Below are 25,698 nucleotides of genomic sequence, written 5' to 3' on the forward strand. Positions count from 1 at the left end.
GGACCTGCAGCCTCACCTGTTCCAGGCACTCCAGTCTTCCTGTCCTCCTGCAGTCTGGTCAGACTCATGCTGGTAGCTTCGAGAACACTGTCCAACCAACTTTGTAACCAGAGGTTCAACTGAATAGAATCTGAATCACATGCACCACAAGGCCTATGCAGCCTCAACTTAAGATGGCTCCCCGGCCTGGCTTTGTACTGCAAATTTTGCAGCAGCACGTGCAACAAAATGGCGTCCAGCATTCAAAAACCCCTCAGCTTGCATTAACTAGCCACACACAAGGCATGCAAGCTCCACCTCCCAGTTGTTCTTAGACTTCTTATTGGGTGAGCAACACAGCCAAGCAACACAGTTGGAGCCTCCTTCCTCCCTGGCCAGTAGGGAGAGGAGCTGCTTCCTTTGAAATTTAAGGGACATCATTTAAGGGACATCCATCAATAAGGGACAGCAGCGGGACATGGCGCTGGAATAAGGGACTGTCCCTTCAAATAAGGGACACTTGACAGCTATGTTAGAATGCGAATCTGTCACATCTTGATGTGTTTGTTCACCCACCACAATCTACAGAAAAATAAATATTTAAGCCCCCCCCCACTTCTGCAAGAATATTAAAGAAGCATTCCATTCTTAATGAGTATTGTTGCTGTTGATGTTGATGAGTTCTAATTCTTTGAGTAACTGTGTTGTTGGGTCGTGTTTTTTTGTTCTTTGCAAGAAAAAAAAAACTTGGTTAGATGCCACGAAGTAGGTGGCAATGCCTTAACCATATGCGTGTTGTACAGGCCACAAGGACCTCTTCCATCCTTATCAAGGGGAGTGCTAACCTTCTCTCCTTTCATACAACACACCACGGAAGCTGCTGCGCTCTTCTTATATAGTACAGGAAACCATGCTTTTTCCAGGTCATGGTGAGCCAGTTGAGGCGTTTGCCTCCCGCCCCCAATACTTTTAAGTTTTTACTATCTGCCTTTTCCACTAACACTAATAAATAAACACATCCTACGCATTTCATTCAACATCTTAAAAGCACTTCGTAAAGAGAAAAATCTGCAGGATTTTAAAATACAGCTGCTTCCTGAACTTGACGCCCTAATATATGCATGCTTTTAACCAATCAGAAGTCAAGACTCGAGAAAGCTATTCGAATTCAGGAGCAGGTTAACCCCGTCCCTTTATTGTCTTTTAAAAAGACATGCGCGAGGATTATTTAGAGCCTAGTCCTTCTTTATGTTGAGATTCAGGGCAGGTTTATTTAAATACTAGAGTATTTAAAGGTAGAAAGACCGGGAGTGGCGGGGAAGAAGGATGAATATTCGATTCCGAAACGATGGCTAGATTTACTCGCCATATTAACACCGGGTAAAGACGCCTGCGTGCCTTTTTCTCTTTCCCGCTTCAAAAATGGCGACCGCAATGTTCCTGAAGTAGCCGAGAGCTGAAGTTGCCAGTTCGAATCTCCCCCCGCCCAAACTTTTCATTTGGAATATATATTTCATTGCTTTTTAACTGAGAGAGTGAGAGGCGACTTGTTCTGAAAAGGAAACGTGTTGTGTTTGGTATATAATTCTGGGTTAAGAAAAGTCCATGGGAATGCCAGCACTAGGATGAACCTTTTACCCAGAGCTTTTTTTCCTAAAAAAATGTTTAGTGGTACTCTGATTTTGACTCAAGAAAATCACCATTTTATAGTTCAAATCGGGAAAAATAAATACAGTAAATGGACAAAAGTGCAAAGTACAGAGATTCACACAATGATTATAATCATTGTGTGAATGATTATACTAATTAGGAGTATGCGTACCCACAGAAAAAAGCACTGCTTTTACCACTTTGAAGCGAACATACAAAAACCAAGCCTGGTTCTGTTCAAAGAATTTATTCTGTTCCACCAAAGTAGATGGAGACACCTACCTCCCGAATGGCTAGTGTATTCTCCCAGGAAAGGAAAATCTACTGTTTTGTATGCAAACTTTTCTCTAACCAAGCCACCTCAATTACAGCTTTAGCTTCTACTGGATTCAGTCACTGGAATCACACTTATCTTGTTCAAACCCACAGAAACTCTTTAAAATCATATGAACTGTGTGCTAACAGACTTGGCAAGGAAGCGAGGCCAAATGCTCACATCAAAAGTCAGAGAGCAAATCAAATCAGCCACAGCAGATGCTCTCCTTTTTTAAAAAAGTTTTTATTGTTAAAATAATTCAGCATTAATACACATAAGCCACAGCAGATGCTCTCCAATGGTTTGACTTTACCCCCAAATGTGCATTCTGCAATGTCCCCCGAGACAGACAGGTGCCAAAAACAACAACAAAATTTATACGCCGCTTGGTTATCAAACGAAACAACAACTCCTCAAAGCAGTCTACAAAGGGAATAAAACAATAAAATTATCCGTAAAAAAACCTATTTATGTTAAGTTGTGGGTGAACATATCAGACGACACAGCGATTCTTCAAACAGCTCTTGTTTATTCAGAGGCCAGAACAGAACTGGACTGAAGGGCTCAGTCACCCTGCGTATATAGAGCTCCAGTACAACGTTACTGTAGCAACTTTCTAAAACTATCCAATCACTGAACGTCACTTTCGATCCTTCATTTGCATACAAACTATCCAATCACTGAACGTCACTTTTGATCCTTCATTTGCATAACTATCTACAGGATCCCCCTGCTGGCCCAGAGTGAGAACTTGAGTACATAACAATTTAAAATATTCAGAAAGTAAAATCAGCAATTAACTAAAACAGATTAAAGCATACTACATGTCTGGGTAGGCTTGTCTAAATAAAAATGCTTTTAGCAGGCAGCGGAAAGAGTAGAGTGAAAGTACCTGCCCCATGGTAGGGGTGTTTCCAGTTTATCCCCCACCCCAATCCCTTGCCCCTGAGTAGCTGCAGGAGAGGGGCACTTAGTTATATCATGGAAGGACTAAGGTTAAACTGTGACGCTCCCTTGTTATTTTTGCTATTGAGCGCTGCATGTTGCTTAAGTAATCTTGTTCTATTTATAGACTGAAATGTGGGTTTTTTGTGCATTACTATATTTGCCATTGTTTTTGCTATGTGGTTATGAAATCACTACTATGTTACTATGCTATTATAAAATTGTTTTCGTAGCGCCTTCGTGTTTTTGTGTGTGTGTGAACGTGATTTTTGTGTGTGTGTGTGTGGAAAAGCGGCCTACAAATAAAAAAAATGAATGGTGTCAATCGGCAGGCAGTTCCAAAGTGTAGCCACACAAAAAACGTTGGTTTCTTACAAATGCAGAACGGGTATGTTGTGGCTCCTGTAACAGCACGTTTCCACCTCTCGAAGCAGCAGAGTGGGTATATATGATGTCATCTCTTCCAGAAGCCTTGCGCACTGCTTTTGGCTGGAAGATTCTACATGCAGGATACCACAGAGAAATGAGGCTATGGAAAACTGAGACAACCACTGCAAGCAAAATAGACCCCAATAAAGCGAAGCTGAGCATCTATTGGCTAAATGGGAAAGGATGGAGCTCCAGGGGAAGTCTCGATAAACATGCTTGCAGACCAGCTTTGAACATCTCCCGGTGCCCATCCAAGCACTGGGAGGTATTTTGGACTGAAATAACTCTTTGCGCCAAACTGGGCTCAGGGAGGTTTTTCGTTTTTGGCCATGACTGTATTTGCTTTGGCACATTCCCCTGGCTGTATCATGTCAGTAACGTGAATGGAATTGACTCTGGGAATGCAAACGCTCCCAGGAACAATGTTGTTTCATGCCAAAGGAGGAGAGAAATGTCAGATTTTATGACACCTTGCCCCACTATCTCTCCCCAAACTCTGGGGTGGGTGGGGGGTTTGAACACAACATAATGAAATCCCCAAATAGCTTGGGTTCTTTTGTTTCCAAAATGTTCAAGGGGGTGGAGCGAGTCAATAATATGAAGAAAGGCGGCAGCATTTGGGACTTTTTACTTAGAGAAAGGCGAGTAAAAGGCGAGACGATAGAAGTTTATAATATTATGCAGGGAACGGGGAAAGTGGCTAGAGAAAATATTTTTTCTTTCCCTCCTCCAACAAAGCTGAATGCTGGAAGGTTCAGCGCAGGTAAAAGAAAGCACTTTTTCCATGCAGTGCAGAGTTAAAACTACGGAACTCACTGCCACCGGAAGCAGTGATGGTCAAAAACTTAGATGGCTTTAAAAGAGGATTAGAGAAATTCATGGAATGCCTCGCCAGAGTGGTGCATGATCTGGTTATCTCCCACTTGGACTACTGCAACGCGCTCTACGTGGGGCTACCTTTGAAGGTGACCCGGAAACTGCAATTAATCCAGAATGCGGCAGCTAGACTGGTGACTGGGAGCGGCCGCTGAGACCACGTAACACCAGTCTTGCAAGACCTACATTGGCTCCCAGTACGTTTCTGAGCACAATTTAAAGTGTTGGTGCTGACCTTAAAAGCCCTAATCGGCCTCGGCCCAGTATACCTGAAGGAGCGTCTCCACCCCCATTGTTCTACCCAGACCCTGAGATCCAGCGCTGAGGGCCTTCTTGCGGTTCCCTCACTGCGAGAAGCCAAGTTACAGGGAACCAGGCAGAGGGCCTTCTTGGTAGTGGCGCCCTCCCTGTGGAACACCCTCCCACCAGATGTCAAAGAGAACAACAACTACTAGACTTTTAGAAGTCATCTGAAGGCAGCCCTGTTTAGGGAAGCTTTTAATGTTTGATGTACTACAGTATTTTAATATTTTGTTGGAAGCCGCCCAGAGTGTCTGGGGAAGTATTATTATTATTATTATTATTATTATTATTATTATTATTATTATTATTTTTTTTTTATTAAGAGGGTGATTGGTGGCTCCTAGCCAGGATGGCTATGTTCTGCCCCTATAGCTGGAGACAGCAATGCTTCTGAGTTTCAGTTGCTTGAAGCCACAGGAGGGGAGAGTTGCTCTTGTGATTGAATCCTGCTTGTGGGTTTCCCTCAGGTATCTGGTTGGCCACTGTGAGAACAGGATGCTGGACTAGATGGGCCATTGGCCTGATCCTGCAGGCTCTTCTTATTTTCTTAGTAATGCTGCCTGCGACAGGCTACTTCATGCCTGCTTCATGGAGGATGGTCTTCTATTTGAAGGTGCCCTGTACCCAGTCCATGTGGGTCCTATGAAAGGAGAACAGGAAGGGCCTTGGGAATTGCCACCTCCCCCACTGTAGTGAGATGTACAGTCATACCTCATTTACGTTTGCTTCAGGTTGCGCATTTTCAGGTTGCGTCCCGCGGCGACCCGGAAGTAATGGAACGGGTTATTTCCGGGTTTTGCCACTCGCGCATGCGCGGATGCACAAAATGACGCCCTGCTCAGAAGCGGCGAATTGCGACTCGCGCATGCACAGACACGGGTTGCGTTCTTTTCAGGTTGCGAATGGGCCTCTGGAACGGATCCTGTTCACAACCAGAGGTACCCCTGTACTCCTAACAACTCTCACCACCCTTAACAGACTACGGTTCCCAGGATGCTTTTGGGGAAGCCATGGCTATTTAAAACGATACAGACTGCCTTTAATGCATTGAGCAGGCGGGGGCCTCTATCCCATCTCCTGTAAAGGATGAGAGTGTGATGATGCATAGGAGACCGGGGTGGGGGGGGGCATATGTCCCCAACTGCTTCTGGAAAGGGTTTCCTGCATTGCAGAGGGTTGGACTAGATGATCGTCAGGGTCCCTTCCAGTTCTATGATTCTATGAGACCAAGGGTGGCAGGAAAAGAAGACATCAAGTTCTACTCTAGTGCCAACTTTGTCTGCCCTCCCCAGCACACCTGACCCAGCTGCACCCAGCTGCCTTGTACAAATGATTCTGGTGCCTTTTATAACTTGATTATTGCTGTTATTGGTTTTTAAAATGTATTTTAATGTCGCTTGTAAGCCACGACGGAAGGATTTGTCTCCTGAAAGACAGGCTATAAATAACGATAGTAGCAGTAATAATAATTAATAATCATAGCCATAAGCTTAATGTGATGAATGTCCTTTACAAGTAGCAAACTTCATTTCTTCCAATTTCTAATTTTCAAGCAAATGGACAGGATAACCCGCAACTGTTCATCTTCTTGTAGAAGACAACAACTATTTATTTATTTTTTTTTTTTTAAATATTTTATCGCCTGGGCCATGCAATGCAGCAATTCTTATGAAGCTTTAATTGACTTTCAGTCATTCCAAGAAGACACACTGGTAAATAACAGCCATTCATCAAGGTATTATGTGCCCGTAATTAAAAATTAGGAGGTAATTTCTTCCAAAAGTGGAATCGTTCCAAAAACCTACCATGCAACCAACACCATTATTTTTTCTACCAATGACCCAAAACATTGCTTGAAGTATTTCTCTCCACCCTGCTCAGTACTCTTGTTCTCATCCTTGCCTCCTGCAAATTTATTGGCCTCGATGTCTCCCCTCCCCTTCTCAATCCCCATCTAATTTATTTCCATTGTTAATTTTAATGAGTGAGGTTTTATTATAAACATTTGTATGTGTGTGTGTGTGTGTGCGCGTGTCTGTGTTGTAGAAATGGTTTTCATTAGAGTGTGTGCACCCTCAAGCATCTCAAATGCAGAAGGGGAGATTTGGAAAATAAAATGTTATTACTGTTGTTATTATCTTAAATCAACCCCTCCAGCTAAATCCAGCCAAGCAAATCCGTAGTCAGAGTCTCTGTGAATCCACCGCCATAACAAAAGAGAAGAAACCCTCAGCTTTCTGCAACGGGAAAACCAAGATTCTGCGACTATAGGATGTTTTATTGTGCATTGCAAATCTCTCTCCTATTTGGCCCCAAAAAACATTAGCCCTAGTCCAAATGATGTCCTGCTTTTATTTGGCAAGTAAGCATAAATTGGATACAAATCCCCCAAATGAGAAATAATCCAGTACTTCTGGTGGGGAACATATCATGCTCCTTCTGGTGTTAGCCGCCCTGAGCCTGGTCTTAGCTGGGGAGGGCGGGGTATAAATAAATAAATTTATTATTATTGTTGTTGTTGTTGTTGTTGTTGTTGTTGTTGTTGTTGTTGTTGTAGTTTGTCCACCTTGGGCCCCCTACCCTGCACTCAGCTCTCACCTGTGGCCCCTAGAAGCTGTCAACATGTGAAAACATCCATACCCCAGGAAATTGCTTCAATTGGCCAGCTATATCAAGTGAGGGGAGCCAATGGGTCTCAAACACAGAGTTCTATGTGGATTACCGAAGGAGGGGATCAGACTGTGCCTTGGCCAAAGGCCTGGTGGAACAGCTCTGTCTTGCAGGCCCGGCGGAAAGATGTCAAGTCCCGCAGGGCCCTAGTCTCTTAGGACAGAGTGTTCCACCAGATCGGGGCCACAGCCGAAAAAGCCCTGGCTCTGGTTGAGGCCAGCCTAACCTCTCTGTGGCTGGATGGTTGGATGGTGCCTTGTACACCTCCTTCCGGCAACTCCTGCAGCCAAGTTGGTGGCAAATGTATGGCTCTGCTTTCCTTTGGACAACATCAGCAAGGTCCAGAGGGGAGTCTTGTTGTCTGGGCAACCCAGGACCTCCATACACGCTGCCCAGGCTTGCACCCCGGAGAGGTCACTTGAGTGCTTCCAACGTAGTGGTTTGTCTTCACCCCCGGAGGCGCACTCCATTGTCTCTTGAGACCGACAGATGCCAGCAACAATTGTGCGAAGACGTAGCATGACCACAGATCCTTTAAGTGGTGTTTATAGGTCCGGGGCTTCATTGGTCCCTGCATTTCAGGGGGTTGAGCTAGATGACCCTTGCAGTCCCTTCCAGTTCTAGAATTCTAGGATTGAACCCAGCACTTTCTGCATTCAAGCCATAAGCTCTACCACTGCACTACGAGTCCACTTCTAGCAATTTTGGGCCTGGCTCTGGCTACACCATTTCCTTCCCCACCTTCCCTCTGCCCCCACGACACAAGGCACCCATGCACTCATCCAGAATCACATCTCTCTTTTCTTCCTTGGCCATCTTGCATTGCAGGCTCCTGTCTCTGACAATTTGCTGTGCATCAGCGCCCTAGGGGGTTCTGGAAGTGTTGCTGTTTGGCACCTTTCTCCCTGCAGAAGGCAGCCCAGGCTTTCTCTGCCCAGCGTCCAAGGAGCCTTTCAGGCAAAGCCTTCCAAATCTCTGCCTCCCGTCTTCTCCCCGTTACACGACCCCCTTCCCCTTCCCCATTCATTCCCCCGGAGACTTGTTTAATGCTCGTGAGAGCCTGTTGTGAATAACAAAGAAGGGAGGCAGAAACGGTTTCTTTGGGTCACTGCTTTTATATATAAACATTATTTTGCTCATTCCTGATGGTTTCTGAGCCAGGGATTTTAAAGGGATTGCTGCCCCCTCTCTCCCTTTCCCTTCGGCTATTACTCCCTGGAATACACAGACTGACATTTTGCGAGTAGCGATCTTCACAGTCTCCTGCTTTTGTATCCCCGATTAATTAACGTAGAATAAATGCCATTCTCCGGTTCTGTCTTAATAACGGCTTGGCATACATATGGAGAAAGGTTCATGGGGACTGTCACTTACCCGCAACCATCAAACTGAGCTTTCAGAGGTGCTTGGGACATTCTGACTACGAGAGGGGAGTGCAAATGACCTAAAATATATAAAAGCCATGCAGATGTTGAGAAGAGGATTTGGAGGGTGGGCAGGGTAGGAATTCTGGCCAGCATCAGATTTAGAGTAGTGCAGGCTGTTCCCCCACACAGGGCACCGAGCTGAGAGGGTGCAAAATTGAGAAGATCCATCATTGAGAAGATTCATTTTGGGGGCACCAGATTTTGGCTTCGCCCAGGGCTCCGTGCCATCAAAGATTACCCAAGTCCACCCCTGGTTGCATTGCTTTTCTAAATTCACTCTGTGGTTGGGGAGGGGGCAAAGGCTGCAATAGGCAAAATTGCCCCGTTTCCAGAATTCCAGTTCAGCCCTGCATCAGCTCATCCCAAACCACCTGGACCACCCAGTCATTGCCTGGGAGCTTGTTCATGCAAGCAGCCGCTGTCTCCACCGGCTGGAACAGCCACACTAACAACAGTGTCTAAAGCACAAAGAGTGGATATTTTCCATTGTTGTCTGTTCAGACTGAAGTACAGCTATTATTTTTTAAATGCACTTCTCAAATTTTGCAATAATAACAATTAAAAATTCAGTGATGGCCCGGTGGGTACGGATCAATGAGGCTGTGCCCCACCAACCTTAGTCGGTCCTCAGTGTGCTTTCCTACTTAACAACCAGTCATAGAATCATAGAATTGGAAGGGACCCTGAGGATCATCTAGTCCAACCCCCTGCAATGCAGGAATACGCAGATGTCCCATACAGGGATCGAACCCGCAACCTTGGCATTATCAGCACCACACTCTAACCAAATGAGCCATCCTGTCAGGGGGTTGGCGCTTCCTGCCAGCTTCTTCTTTCTCTTCGCCCTTCTAGAACTCACCAAAGAAGAGGGTGTAGAATTAGCTGGCTTTGACTCTCCGGCTCCCCCTACTGTTGGCCTCCTTGTCTTCTGCCCTGCCAGACCCAAGAGGTGTTACACGCTGCTACAAAAAAATGTGTTTGTTGGAAGAAATAATGCACGTTTGTGAAAATAACATGACAAATGCACAGAACAGAAAAATGTTTCTCTTCAGCCAGGTGTTTGACTGATTAGCATTCTATAGCTTTATAAATGTGTTTGTGGGTTTTTGTGTGGAAAGAGTTATTAGTTAGTTTTATTGGCGTTTTATTGGTGTTATTGGTTTGTTGTTACCATGTATATTATGCACAATTTTATACAAAAACGTGCACATCAGGAGAAATGTGCAGTAAAAGACTGACATATTTTCATGAGGACTAGACAGATAGAGAGGAAAAAAGCGAAACAGAGAGAAAACAAAATTGTCCATCTCTATTCACAACCTCTGTTTAGCATCCTCATATTCCACAACCACTAAGGAAGAGTCGGTCACTGTAAATTGTACAGCTGGGCATGAAGGCTGTCAACATCAGCCCCGCCGTGTAGGAATCCCTTGTTGATGCCCACAGTGCCTGGAGACATATGGTCAGGTTGTCCATCCATGGCAGTGACCAGAGGAGGAATGGTTGCTGGGAGGAGCACAGAGAGAAGTAACACCCTGGTGCATCTGCAACAGCACAACTGGGTGCCTTCATCTGCCCCAGCTGCAACAAAACATGTCTCTCCTGTATCGGTCTCTACAGCCACAGCAGGCACTGCAACCTTCCAACAGTTTGACTTCACCCCTAAAGGCGCACTTCTCCATTGTCTTCTGAGGCAGACTGATGCCAATGGACAGCAGGTGAGGATATGCCCAGTCCATCTCATGCTACCTGGCCCTGGCTACTAGGAGGTGACATGAATCGAGGGCTATTCTTTTTGGTGATCTTGGAACCCCCAAGGAACAACAACTGGAACAGCCACAGCAGCAGGGCTAGCCAACGTGGTGGGGCCCTCCAGATGTTGATGGACTCCAGCTCCCATCTGCTCAAGCCAGCATGGCCAATGACCAGGGGTCAAGGAAGTGCAACAAGGCCTAGATCAGTGTTTCCCAAAATGGGGTCTCCAGATGTTTTTGGACTACAGCTCCCATCATCCCTAGCTAGCAGGACCAGTGGTCAGGGATGATGGGAATTGTAGTCTAAAAACAGCTGGAGACCCCAGTTTGGGGGGGAACTGGTCCAGAGGGTCATGGATCCTTCACTCCTGTCCTAAAGTAAGCTTAGCAAGAGTGTCGTAGAGGAGGAGCCCATAGCTTGGTGATGTAGTGCCTGTTTCTCAAGAGGAATGGTGCAGGTGCAATCCCCCAAAGGATCATGCACAATATGAGCAGCAGGAATGAGGAAGCTGAATCCATCTCCGGATGCTGGAGATTCCTTAGCTGCACTTCCTGTACTTCAGGGGGTTGGGCTAGATGACCCTTGGTGTCCCTTCCAACCCTACAATTCTGTGATGCCCAGATTTGAGCTAATTTCCTCTTTGCATTTGTGTCGCTTGTTTAAGTAAACGAAAATAAAAATCTGTAAAGAAAGGTGTGTGGGAAACAAAACTCATCCCTAAGGGAGGGCTCTGTGTTTTCTTTTTCTCTCTCTCTGTTTTTGTGTTTAGTTTCTTTCACCTTACCGTATTATGAAAAAGTTTCAATGAAATCTTGATGAAAAAGGAAGGAAGGAAAGAAAACTCACGCTCTGGCCACTCTTTAACGACCCCGAAATCCGTGAAGAGAATTTCAATTAATTCTGCGTGAATATGTCATTAATCTGGGTTCGCCGATTGTGCAAAACTCCCTCCCGCAGCCCCCAATTTCTACCTGTGTCCTGAGCTTTGTGGCACAAGGAGTAACACGAGGAACCGTTTTTTCCAAGAAGCATAGATTTATTTTCCCCGAAACCCTTATCTGCAGAGGACACTGGAGTTGATAAAAGACACACACAACCCGAACCCCTATAAAGCCAACTCACCGACCTGTGCTGCCCTGCAGCTTTACAACCGAGGGAGACGGCAGATGGGAAGGAGAGGAAATCATTTTCTTTTTATGGAGGGGTTTTATCGAGGCTCCCTTCCTTTTGTCCCCTTCCCAAAAGTCGCAGGAAATAACTGGCTGACAAGTCTAATCCTCTGTTGGCTCTGGGCCTGCTGCCCCTGCTTCCAGAAGGGAGAACCACGTTGTCCCAGCCCTAGGTAGGGTCTGGAAGGAGGGGAAAGGGATGTCTCAGTCGAGATGGACTCTCCCCCTACACATCCTGCTCTGACACAAGTTTGAATGGCATGAGAGAGAACGGGTTTCCCCCCAGAGAGCCCTGACTCCAAAGGGAAGAAAGAAGAAAATATATGAGCTGTGGAACTTTTGGAACGGAGAGGGGAAAGGATGATATTTTATTGGAAGATTCAAAAAAGAAAGGGGGTGGGGAAGCTTTAAAAAGCAGACAGAATGAAAGTAGGGGCTTCCTGTGAACTGAGGGTGATACCCAGGCTCCATGACTGGAAGAGATGGAGGACTCGGAAAAATGACTTCAGGTGCCCTGAAATGGACAGCAGCAATAGCAATACATTAATCGGCGGCAGCTAGCTGGGTTCGTCTGCAATAGAGGCAGTATTTGGGGGGGGGGGGAATTGAAATGGCAGACAGACCTAGTCACCCCAGAACTGCTTCAACGCCAGGTGAGGGACAGGATGGGTGTTAGAGGCGGCCCCTGGTTTCTGTGCCCAATTAACGTAATGTACTTTATGTGGGGCTGCCCTGACGCTGCAGCTAGCGCAGGAAGCTGGGGCCAAATTGGATTGGCAGGTGTCATAGAAATTCTGTAAAGCCCGTTATCGGAGAGCCCGATGCCACTATGTCAGAGTGCGGCCTGACTGAGCACAGAACTGGTAGGAACCAGTTTTGGAGGAACCTAACGCTGACTGTTAGAGAGAAGAAGAACCCCAGATAAGGTACAAGGAGGGCCCTGCATGCAGAGGTGTAGGAAGGGGGCGGAGGGAGTGAGCTGCCCTGGGTGCCACTTGGGGGGGGGCAGGCCCAGACAGAGGGGGGGGGGCCGTATGGGCCACTTGGCCTCGGCCTCCAATTCGGTCAGCATATTCGCAATCGCAGGGAGTATTTTCCATTTTGTCTTTATATGCAGATACAGTTGAAGCCTTGAAAAAAAATTATTTGTCAGCATAACGATTGTGAAAATTATTTATATATTTACTTATTTATAAGACTTAAGTTATCACCAGGGTAAAAAAAAGGGAGGGCCACATTATCTACCTCGCCCGGGCCTCTGCCTGGCTCTGCAAGGCCCTGGGTTGCTGTCTTTTTGACAAGACGGCCCCTGCCTCCCCCCAGCTGTAGAGCAGCCGAGGGCGTGCACAGTCCGTATGGGCACCGCTCACACAGTGTCTGTACAGGCTGGCACTCTCATGTGCCGTCCATACGGAACTCTGTACAGGCTACCTCTCACACGGTGACCGTACGAGCTGCTGCATGTGCTCACTCCGTATGGAATGCCGCACATGCGCAGTCCGTACGGGATGCCGCTCGCGCGGCAGCCGGTACGGTAGGGTTACAAGACATCCCCGGATTTGCAAATCTGTCCCCGGACAAATTCCATCCCCGGAATGTCCCCGGATTTGCAAATCTGTCCCTGGGAAATGTGGCAGCAGCAGCCTCAGCAGCCCGGAGCCTGGTAGCGCAGTTGGCTCTGGCTGGCTTCAGGAGCTGCTTGCTGCTTGCTGCTTGCTGCTGCCGCCACTGCCGAAGGGGAATCGGGGATGTCCGGTGGTACAGATCTCCTTCCCCCTTCCCCCTTTGTTGTGACAGATCGGGGGAGGCTCGGGAGTCTCAGGCAGGCGGGTGTTGTCCAGTTTTTTTAAAAAAACTCTGCACATTTATGTTTCACAGGGTGCGAAAGAAGGGCTTTGCACCTTTATACAATATGCATGTGTGCTTGGGCCCAGGGTTTTTTGCCTCACCATCCCCACTACTGACTCCCTGTTGCTACTCAGCTTAAAAAAAAAAGGGGGGGTCCCTGAATTCATTGAAAAAAATCTGGTAACCATACTGTACGGTTGCCAGGCAAGCAGTGGCCTGTACGGCCGCCGCGCATGAGCAGCAGCCCATATGGACTGCGCATGTGTGGCATCCTGTACAGTTGCCGCACATGTGCAGTCCGTATGGGATGCCGCTTGCACGGCAGCCCGTACAGCCGTGGCGCGCGAGCGTCAGCCCATACGGAGTGTGCATGTGTGGCATTCCGTACAGAGTGCGCACACGCGGGATACTGCACATGCGCACTCTGTATGGGCTGCCCCGCCCCGGGTGCCAGAGAGGGTTCCTCTGCCACTTCCTGCATGTACAGAAAAAAAAGAGAGAGAAAAAGGTTGAGTAAGCGTTTCTAAGGACTGTGGTTGCATGAAAGATGGTGAGCAGAAGTGGGTTGGGGAGAGAATGAAACAGCCAATATGGTGTATTTTTCCTATGTAGTTTGCCTTCTAATAGAGAGCTCTGGCAGATGCGCTGGACTCTGCCTTTCAATGTGTCACTAAACAAAGCCTGGCCAATCGGGAACTTGGTGCATGTCCCCGTATTGAAACCTCAAAAGGATTTCCCCCTCACATTGGGTGGAAGACAAGAGATGTGAGTAAGAAGGCAGGCAGGTGGGGGTGGCTGACAGCAGCAGAATGAGGTTTGCCCCCCCCCATCTTCTCTAATAGTCTAGCCTCCCCTAAGCCACACTGATTTGCTCCTGGTTTAGGTTGAAGGTGCCTGTGTTATTCTCAAGGCTTCCAAAGCCCCTTAAAGGACCACCTGATTTCTTATGCTCCACTCCAAGCTTTAAGGTCTCTTGACCTGCACAAACATATACCCTGGCTGGCCTTACCAGGGTCTGAGCTCTAGTGTGGCGGGCCCTGACCTGTGGAACTTCTTGCCAAAAGAGCAGGAACTGTCCCTGCGCATGTCTTCTAAAAACCATGCTATTTTGACAGGCCTTCCAAACCTGAGAGTCCCTGCCAAACCAGCTTTTATGGATGTTTCCTTGGTGCTTTTATTGTAGTACTGTTTTTTTTTTTTCCAGTTCTGGCATTTTATATATAAAAAATGCAATTTATAAATATTTAAATGATGGATAGATACATAAATAAATAAGAACTCAGGTGCCCTGGCAGCTGCCCCAAAGTTGTGCCTTGATGCCATCCTGGCGATATTTCTTTCTGAGGTATATAGCATACAGATGTCAAAGTTCTGGGTGACGTCTCTCTCAGAAGACTAAGAGAAGTTGTCTCGCAGGTTAATTTGTTTCACTTAGAATCATAGAATCATAGAGTTGGAAGAGACCACAAGGGCCATCGAGTCCAACCCCCTGCCAAGCAGGAAACAAAACTTAGACAAACACATACACTTTTTTTGGGGGGGGGGGGGTAAACACGATGCTTAAAACTGTCATTGCTGTTGCCAGCCTAGCTTGTGATTGGAATGCATTAATGCCTCCAGGGACCAGAATGCTCATTTGCAACACAAATCTTCCTTGGTTTTCTCTTCCGCACGAACAATGCTCAGAGGTTAATATAAAGAGCCCAAGAGTGGCTTTGAGCAGATTTAAGCCTTGCATGCAGAAAAATGCTCCTCTAAATCTGGTGACAAAGTAACTTCTATGTGGAAACTGATGTGGGACAGAGCTGGGAAGGAACACTGATCCCGCAATCTTTTTGGTGCCTGGTTTTTTTTTGGGGGGGGGGAGGGATAGCCCAGGCATTGCTAGGTGGTTGAATGGCTTTATTCCTTTCAGGCTTATTTTATTGTTTGCTTGGGTTGGTTTTACACCCTGCCTTGGAGGGGCTAGGAAGGTGCAGCACAGTTCCCATTCAACTTCAGCTGTAGGGATGAAGGAAGGTATCACTTTCTGTCATGCAAGCAGCACTGTTTCCATTCCACTTCAGGTCATCCCAGAAAAAAGTGACAAGTGTGGTGCCGCAAGATTCTGTTTGGGCCTGTTGTTGTTGTTCAATATCTTTATGAATGACTTGGATGAAGGAATTGAGGGGATGATCATCAGATCTGCAGATGACACCAAGCTGGGAGGGGTGGCTAATGCTGCAGAAGACAGAATTGGGATTCAATATGACCTTAACGGATTGGAGAATTGGGCCTGAACTAACAGAATGAATTTCAACAGGGACAATGTCAGGTTCTACACTTATAACAACACAAACAACGTAACAGGCTGTATGTAACTATATAAATTATTTTAAAATGCGATTCAACATATCATATCAAAATATATGGTTCTATAGGCTAACCTATCATATAAACAAAACATATTATGAGAAATTAAAGTCCAGCAGATTGATCAGGAAATACAATCTACAGTGGTACCTTGGGTTAAGAACTTAATTCGTTCCGGAGGTCCGTTCTTAACCTGAAACTGTTCTTAACCTGAAGCACCGCTTTAGCTAATAGGGCCTCCTACTGCTCATCCTGAAGCAAAGTTCTTAACCTGAGGTACTACTTCTGGGTTAGCGGAGTCTGTAACCTGAAGCATCTGTAACCTGAAGCGTCTGTAACCCAAGGTACCACTGTATTCAATTCTTATATTGGTGATATCCATGGTGTGGAATTCTTATAGCAATCTTGTAGTGTTCCGTGTGAAGATGCTTTTAAGAATTCTAGCGTTCCTTGTATGCAGGAAGAGCAGATATACGATGGGGGACCCCTGACTTACCAGTGGTAAATGTGAAAGGATCTATTGGTCTTAGTGGACCACAAGCTTAACATGAGTCGACAGTGTGATGCAGCAGCCCAAGAAGCAAATGCTATTCCAGGCTGCATCAACAGAAGTATAATGTCCCGATCAAAGGAAGTCATAGTCCTGCTCTCTTCTGCCTTGGTCAGACCACACCTGGAATACTGTGTGGCACCACAATTTAAGGATGATGTTGACAAACAGGAACGTGTGCAGAGGAGGGCAACCAACATTTTCAAGGGTCTGGAAACCAAATGCTATGAACAGTGTTTGACTCCCATTGTTCTAGGCACATTTTGCGACAGCCAATTTCATTACTGCGAGCAGTTTCTGAGCTCTGGTGCAGTACTGTGGCTAAGATTTCAGATTAAAACCATAGAGTGGAAGGAAAGGAGGACCTTTTTCTGCCTTCCCACTTCCAGCTACTCTCTGAAGACTGGAGAGGAGACCCTCTTAAGAATATTAGGGGGTGGGAAGGGGAAGGACTAGATCATGTGAAAAACAAACATAATATTTTAGCTGCAGTTCATTCATTTTCAGCTTTGTATTCTGGTTATAAAAAAATGTGCCTAGACATTCCATTGTTGCACCCAAAGCTAAATTTAAGGTGCCATTTAGCTCCTAGATTTCATATCTAACTTTCTAACACTGGCTATGAGGAACAGTTGAGGGAGTGGGGCATGTTTAGCCTGCACAAGAGGAGACTGAGAGGGAATATGATAGCTATCTTCAGATATCTAAGGGAATGTCCCATGGAAGATGGAGCACGCTAGTTTTCTTCTGCTCTGTAGGGTAGGATTCAAACCAATGGCTTCAAGTTACAAGAAAAGAGATTCCGACTAAACATTTGGAAGAACTTCGGTTTTTAATTACAGGTGGGTAGCCGTGTTGGTCTGCCGTAGTTGAAGTGTGCATGCACATGAAAGCTCATACCAAAAAATACAAAAAAGTGAATAAAGAGTGGGCTACCTTTAAGGAATACATCAAAATTTATGTGGAAAAAGTAGAATTTCTGACAGATATTGAGTGAATCCAGAAAATGATTAGAGTGAAAGGAGAGTAAAGTTAAGATAGAAGAAGAGATTAAAGAAATAATGAAATGCGTTTAAGCTAGTTGGAAAAATAGTAGCGTAACAAGAAAGGCTGGAAGTCAAGTCACTTGGTGGGTGTTCGAGTGGAGTAGGTGTGTAGGTGTGTTGATATGTACAGTATAGGTAGGTATTATATAATGTAGGTATGTTTTATGTTATGAAAATAAGGTAGTGTGTCATGTATGTGTATTGTGTAATTGTGTAAATGTATATGTATGTGTTTTATATGTTAATAAAATTTAATATGTATTTTTTTTAAAAAACAAGCTCATATCAATAAAGCCACTTCCGACATCAGGAGGAGGTGGGGTTGCGGGCTCACACCCCCGATACGCGCGCGGAGGCTGGTTTCCAGTCCCGCACAATCAGGGGAATCCTCGGGCTGCGTCATTCCCTGAGCCAGCCAATCGGCTGGCTCAGGGGGTGTGGCTTGCCTCACTTAAGGCAAAGGCGGCTCCGGGATCTCCCTCTTTGGTCCGCGCAGCTGTTGTGGTTTCCCACCCACCCGCCCCTTAAGGTTCCCCTTCTGACCTTGCTATGGACTTCGGTTGGTCGCCGTTAAGGGGCCTGGTAGGAATTTTTTCCACTTGGCAAATTGGCACTGGCCATTTGGTTTTTCGCCTACCTCGTAGCAAATCGTCACAACACCTTGGTTTGGGTGGTTAAGCATTGGTAGGGGTATTGTTATGTAGATGTGGGGGGGTGGAGGAGCACCATCACCTCCCCCAAATGTTGAAGGGTAGTCCAGTAAAGGATTCCGGGGGGGCGTTGCCTCGTCCGAAGCCTATGGAGGCCAGGGCCTAAAGTGCGCCCCCGAGCAGTGACCCTGGGGGAGTCCCTAGTTGATGTGCATCAGCAGGGCTCCCCCTGTTGATTTTAACCCTTCCCGGTCTTCAAGTAAACAGGCTGAAGCCGCATAGTCAGATAGGACCAATGCCTAAGCCAATACTGCTCATCACCTGTAACCAATAAAGTTGTGGCCAATTTTAGCCCATTAACCTTAAATAATTGTGTCCTGTGTCTTTAATTCCACCTTGGGGGGGGGGGGGACTCGCCATGCAACATGCTTAGTTGGTCTCTAAGGTGCTACTGGAAGGAATTGTTTTATTCAGTTTTTAAGCAGAGGTTGGACGGCCATCTTGTTATGGATGCTTTTAGTTGAGATTCCTGCAATAGGGGGCTGGACCAGATGACCCTCGGGGTTCTCTTCCAACTCTACAATTCTGTGATTCTATAATTCCAGACCGTTCATTTCACTGCAGAGGAATCACAATGCAAATGTAGGGGACAGACACATGCAACAACAGCAGCGAATATCAACCATTTTTGCTGGATTGATTTCCATTCTGGGCATGAGATGAATAATTGAACATCGCCAATTTCTACTCCCGTTTTGATATTTTTCAAAATTCTCTGGCATGCTGGTGTCAGGAGGGTAGCTCTGCCGCATCGCCTCAGTGCTCTGGCTGTTCCTGATTCAAAGCCAGCTGTTAACTGGTTGGGTGGTCATAATGCCGTTATAGAATTCTATGGGGGGACCACACCTGGAATACTGTGTACAATTCAGGTCACCTCATTTTAAGAGGTATCTATTGTAGAGCTGGAAAAGGTTCAGAAAAGGGCAAGCACAATGATCAAGGGGCTGAGCAAATTCCCTATGAGGAAAGGTTGCCACCTTTGGGACTTTTTTAGGTAAAGGGACCCCTGACCATTAGGTCCAGTCATGACCGACTCTGGGGTTGTGGCGCTCATCTCGCTTTATTGGCCAAGGGAGCTGGCGTACAGCTTCTGGGTCATGTGGCCAGCATGACTAAGCCGCTTCTGGCGAACCAGAGCAGTGCACAGAAATGCCATTTACCTTCCTGCTTGCACTTTGATGTGCTTTTGAACTGCTAGGTGGGCAGGAGCAGGGACCGAGCAATGGGAGCTCACCCCGTCACGGGGATTCGAACCGCCGACCTTCTGATCATCAAGCCCTAGGCTCTGTGGTTTAACCCACAGCGCCACCTGCAACCCTTATTGGGACTTCTTTAGTTTAGAGCAAAAGCAAGTAAGAAGCGACACAACTGAAGTTTATAAGTGTAGTGGTGAAAGTGTTTCTGTTTTCTAAATGGTAGCTTTCCTTTAATGTTCTCTGTTTTTATGGTAAATATTTCAGGATTGTAAAGGCATCCTGGGCAAAAACCAAAAACACAAATCATTTGATAAATAAAAGAGCGTATAACCCATGAGAATGAAATAGCTGCTCATAATACCAGATGTGTGTAAGGTGGTTGTGCTAGTTCTGTGTGGAGGAATAGGCTCTCTGCACAGAACTCCTTTTCAAATGCCTTGCTGTGCTCCAAGGTGTGGTTCGTTCGCTTTGAATGATCTAGGCTTTGAATGCCAGTGCTGGTGAACGCTGTGGCTCGTATTGAGCCCCGGCTGCAAAGCGTTAACAAGTCCTCTCATACAGAATAAAAGAGAACACCCTGGGCTTTTTCCTCTGTAGGATTCTTGATCAGTAATGCTTGAACGAGGTTATTCAGAGTTCATGACCCAGATTGATAACCAGCAAATACATGGTTAGCATATGACAGTAGTTATAGTTTAGCATCTGCCTTTTGCTTCCATTGGCCTGGTGTCTTTCTTTCTTTCTTTCTTTCTTTCTTTCTTTCTTTCTTTCTTTCTTTCTTTCTTTCTTTCTTCTTTCTTTCTTTCTTTCTTTCTTTCTTTCTTTCTTTCTTTCTTTCTTTCCTCTCTCTCTCTCTCTCTCTCTTTCTTTCTCCCAAGGCACTAGGAAAATCCAGAAATACATAAAATGATCCCGCCCCACCCCCGGTTTCCAGTGAACCAAGTAGTTTGCACTGTATAATCCCGTGTTCTTTCGAGTGTAGCTTTAATTACTATTCTTATTTATTTATTTGCAATAAAGTAAAATAACTCTATGCTGGTGGTGAGCAGTGTAAGATCAACAATAAAATTACATTCATAAAAAAGTGCAAATACACCACAAATCTATAGATTCATGCATTATGTCAGTACTGTATGTGCCTGGCTGATGTTCATTGGCTTGGAGGTGACCCAAAATATCATCCAAGCCAGTCCTAAAATCCTATAACAAGATATATTAGCTATAGTCTTTCTCATTTTTTTGCTGTAAGTGATGGCTAGTTGGCTGCCCCTTTGAAAGGATACCATACCATATTAGGTAACAGCACCACCATAGCAAAGGAGTGATTCAACTAATGGGTCAAGTCAGCGGAAGCCCTGCACAAGGACTTCTGCTTCCAGGGCCGTCTTACCCATAGGTGCTAGGGGTGCAGGGCACCTGGGCGCTGGGCTCTCAGGGGCACCAGGCCAAGAGTCCGGGGAAGAACCCGCCCATCGGTCAGAGCGCCACGGCGGGCTCTTCTGCTGCAGGCGGCTCTGCACTGTGAGATAAGGGGCGACTGAGCCAGTGAGACATTAAGGTGGCTGGCTGGCTCCGCCTTCCTGCGCGCCTGGGACTGGGCAACCGGGGGGGGGTGCGCCGGGGGGATCTTTGCACCCTGGCGCTGCATATGCTTAAGATGGCCCTGGTCACTTCTGCAATGGGGCTTTCTCCACTCTCTTCCCCCCATGTACCCCCTGAAATTGGCTCTGTGGGGTTGGGAGAAGCCCCAGAACACTGAATAGGGAGGGTGGAATGATCAGCTCAGCACAATGTTGAATTCCTCTCAAGGAGTCTGCAGCAAAAGATTTTAAATCATAGTCCCAGATCAATACTCTGCCCTCGGGGGAGGGGGGGTTCTGAGAGGAGAGAGTGCAAACATTGGACAATTGCCAATGGACTTATGGAGATGTGTGGTATTCCTGTCCCTTCCATCTCTGACTTCCGCCACAACAACAGCAGCAAGGTCAGTATGGATGCAATATATTTGCTTTTTGCTTTGCAAATTGGTTACGGTGGCTCCTTAAGCTCCTGTTTCGTGCTGGTACCCAATGGGCCTTTGCCGCTCTAGAGAGAGCACATCACAGTAAAGTTAGCCTTCTTTGCCACTGCTGAATTAGATCTCGAATGACTTCTGAACTGTGTTCGGTAGGATTGGCTCTGAAATCTCTGCCATTTTTGTTCTAGGCAATGACCAAGGCTTGCTTTCACCCCCTCTGAATTCTGAGGGGCTGATTTGGCTCTGTGATTTAGCCAAGGACATAACGTTGATAGCCTGAGTCATCGTCTCATCTCAAGTGGAATTCGTAGCTGGGCACAAGTCCATCCAATACTCCTCTCATTCTGAAGGATGTTTTCATTTTGCCCAGTTTCAGACGGTTTTCTGTGAGCAATTTATTCATCAAGTATAAATGGGATAGTTTCCCCTCTTCCTTCCCTCCTCCATTCTTAGCTGTCAGGCCTGTCTGCGTGGTATATCAGAGTGAGGTGTGCTGGGGAGAAGCAAATGCAAAATCTGTGCCAAGGAACCCAAATGTCGTGAAAAGAATAATTCAGATTCAGCCAGAGTATAGCACTAAAAAGGCAAAAAAAGAAGCTGTCGGGAAAGGCCAGAGCACCATTCAACAAAATCTTTGTGAAACAGCTGGCTCACACACAGAATTGCAGAGTTGGAAAAGGGCCCAGCGGTCATCTAGACCAACCCCCTGCAATGCAGGAATCTCAACTAAAGAATCCTTGACCAGATGACCATCCAACCTCAGTTTGAAAACCTCCAAGGAAAGAGAGCTCACCACCTTCTGAGGGAACAGCTCTTACCATCAGAAAGTTGTTCCTCATGTTAAGTCAGAATCTCCTTTCTTGTATATTGAATCCATTGGTTCAGGTCCCACCTTCCAGAGCAGGATAAAACAAGTTTCTTCCATCTCCCATGTGACAGCTCTTTAGATATTTGATGATGGCTCTCATTTCTCCTCTCAGTCTCCTCTTCTCCAGGCTAAACATAGCCATTTCCTTCAACCATTCCTCATGAGGCTTGGTTTCCAGACCCTTGATCATCTTGGTCATGCTTCTCTGCACACCTTCCAGCTTGTCAATATCTTTCTTATATTGTGGTGTCCAGAACTGGACACATTACAGTCATACCTCATGTTACGGATGCTTCAGGTTACATCTTTTCAGGTTGCGTCCCGCGGGGACCTGGAAGTACCGGAAAGGGTTACTCCTGGGTTTCGCTGCTTGCGCATGTGGAGAAGCGCTAAATCACACTTCGCGCGTGCACAGAAGTGCCAAATCGCCCCACACACCTGCACAGAAACGGCACTTCAGGTTGCGCTCTTTTCAGGTTGCGAACAGGCCTCCGGAATGGATCCTGTTCGCAACCAGAGGTACCACTGTACACCAGGTAGGTTGAATCTCTCAAATGTAAAATGATACATGGCAGGGCAAAAACAAATAATAATCTTGATTTCAAATATATGCTCATGCAGTCTGCACTGATGGGGACTAACCAGGAATGAGACCTTGGGGTCAAAGTGGATAGCTCAGTGAATGTGCTGATTCAGTGTGCGGCAGCTGCGAGTAAGGCAAATTCCATGGTGGGGATCATTAGGAAAGGAATTTAAAATAAAACTGCTGATATCATAATGCCACTCCACAAAACTATGGTGTGACTCTACTAGGAATATTGTGCATAGTTTTGGTTGCCGCATCACTAAAGGAGTATTTGAATCTCTAAAAGGGTATTGCGTTTGAATCTTGCTTTCCTGAGGGATTGTATCAGTTCTATTGCAAGTTTGGCCTCCTTCAAAATCCCTCGGATTTTGCTACACCCTGGAAGGAAGTTATAAATTCATCTCAAAATGCGGTCCACCGATGCCTTGCAGTTTAATGTGTAAATTGCCTCCATCAAAAAGGATTGTGTCTGAGTTAATGTGAAGTGATAAGTTTGCTTGGCTGTGATGGCCCAAGACATTTCTCAGCCTGAAGTCATCATCAGGTGGCAAACATCATATTGAGGCTTATGCACTTCTTCTTTAACAATAAAGGTGAAAAAAATGGAAGGAGAAAATGCGGAGAGGAGAAGAAACAAGATCAAAGAGGAAGGGGATTTTAGAACTGGATAGGAAAGTGGGTTTGGCAAAACTTCATTACTTCCCTTGGAGTTGTTTTACTGTTCTTATCTTGCATGTCCCTAAAACAGCCTCAGGAGGAAAGTTACATGAAGAAGTGGGAACTTTCCGAAAGCCAGCTGATAAGCCAGGGCTGGATAAAAGCCTTTCCCATCCAAACCCATGATCTCCTACACCACAAATCTATTTATCTATCTCCGCAAATTAAAGCAGCGGTTTTCAAGCATTTTATTTTCCAGAAACCCTTTAGAAATGGTCTCCACTGCCAGAGAACTTCTGACTATCTTGTTGTGTACCACAGAGGATTTGTGGGTGGAATATTTGACGGCACACTCGGTTCATGCAAGGCCCAAACAAAGCGATAGCTGTCAACTTTTCCCTTTTCTTGCAAGGAATCCTATTTGGAATAAGGGAATTTCCCTTAAAAAAAGGGAAATGTTGACAGCTATGAACAAAGCCTGTTGGGCCTCCCCGTTGCCTCGTCTTGATTGGAGAGTGTGCTATGAGGTCATACCTACATCATACATTTTAAATGATCTTATGTGACATTTCAGTAGTCATGGCTCCTCCCAAAGAATCCTGGGAGTTTTAGCTCGTTAAGAGAGCTGAAAGTTGTTAGGACAGCCTTAACAAACTACAGTTCCCAGGAGTCTTTTTTTGGGGGGGTGGGGAGGAACATGATTGTATAAGAATGTTTTTAATGTATGAAGTGGATGTGGCCTAGAAATGCCCACTGCTGTGGAAAACATTTGGTAATATGGAAGCTGTTTTTAGGGGAAGCTTGCCGGCAATTGCTCGTCTCACTGAGGAACCCCTACTAACGCAACATGAAAAACCACCAAATTAAAGTGTATATTTCCATACCCTCCAACACCACAGCAGCAAAATTAGGGACCGAATCTTCCGGGATGCCAAATTCCCACATTTTTCTTGTGAGAGAATGGCAGCCATTTTGGACGCCATGATATCTTCCGATTTCTCTCCTTGATTCCCCCCCCAAAAAGCACTTGGGGGGGGGGTACGGCACCCAAAAATGCATGGTTTGGGGTGCCAGGCAAGATCACAGCTCCTCAAAGTGTTTTTTTTTTTTGTGGGGGGGAGGAAATGGCATGAGATCATGGCATCCAAAATGGCTGCCGTTCTCTCATGAGAAAAAACAGCATGTCCTAGTTTTTCGGGGACACTCGCGAAGTATCTATTTCTTTGTTCCTCATGACCCCTTTCTCAGAGTTACTTGCACTCAATGTAATTGCCCTTTCCTTCTTGAAGTGTGGAAAATTAAAAACGGAAGGGGGGGGGAAACGAGTTTTAGATATCCGCAGGCCATCCCCATGTCCCTTCCCCCACTTCTCGAACACACTTAGCTGTTGCTTACTCGAGCTTGACAGATTCAGTTCTTTTAATCTTAGAAATCAATCCCTCCAGCTCTTTAATCTGTTCCCTTTCCTTCCCCCACCCTGCCCCATCCACCGTTTCCTCCTCCTCTCCACATTGAATTTCCTCCAATTTGTTGACATTTTCTTGGTACCAAGATGCCCGCAATTTAACAGAGTGTTGCAGGTGCAGCCTCATAAGGGCCTTTGAGAGACTCGCAGACTCTCGCTGAGGGAGTATTGCGTTCCTGCTCCACCAGCCGACATGGCTCCTCATTCGCTGCCCCCAAATTGCATCGGCTGGCTCCTTTTGGAACGGCCATATTGCCTGTTTGTTCTGTCTGGGTTCCAGGGCTCTGGCGAGTTACGCTGAAGCCCACTTTCTCTTGATCCTCACCTAATTATGACAAACATACTGTACATCTCACAAACGCTTGCCCGAGGATGCGTCTGCCAGAAAAGAGAGACAAAAAATAGATATATCCTCCCTAATTTTGGAGAAGTCTTTCTCTCCCCCACCCACAATTCTCCTCGCTCTCTTTTATTTTTTAAAAAACAACACAGGGAAATGTGCGAGGAGAAACATGGTTGATTCGCACTGTTCTAATTAGAATTGTTTCTGTCTTGCAAGAGGGATTGGAGGTTATTATTTATGAATACGAGTCAGTTTGGAGGGGGAGAAAAAAAATTCCAAGTGCCATCTGTTTGCGAGCGAACAGGAAGAATTTCAATGTGCTTCAGACCTCGAAGAGTAATGTTTGTGTAACAGGCTCATAAAATCAATTTCTAATAGTTACAGGTGCCCCCCTAGGAATTTAAATAGTCTGTTAACTAAGTTATTCCATCTGCCGGGGAAGTATATTAAGAGCACAATGCAGATAGTGGCAAAACTCCTTTGCATCCTAGATACCTATGACAAAGAGCAGAAGACAGTGGACATACAATAATAACCCCAC

The sequence above is a fragment of the Podarcis erhardii genome, assembly GCF_964252035.2.
Source record: "Podarcis erhardii genome assembly, chromosome: 5".
NCBI lineage: Eukaryota > Metazoa > Chordata > Lepidosauria > Squamata > Lacertidae > Podarcis > Podarcis erhardii.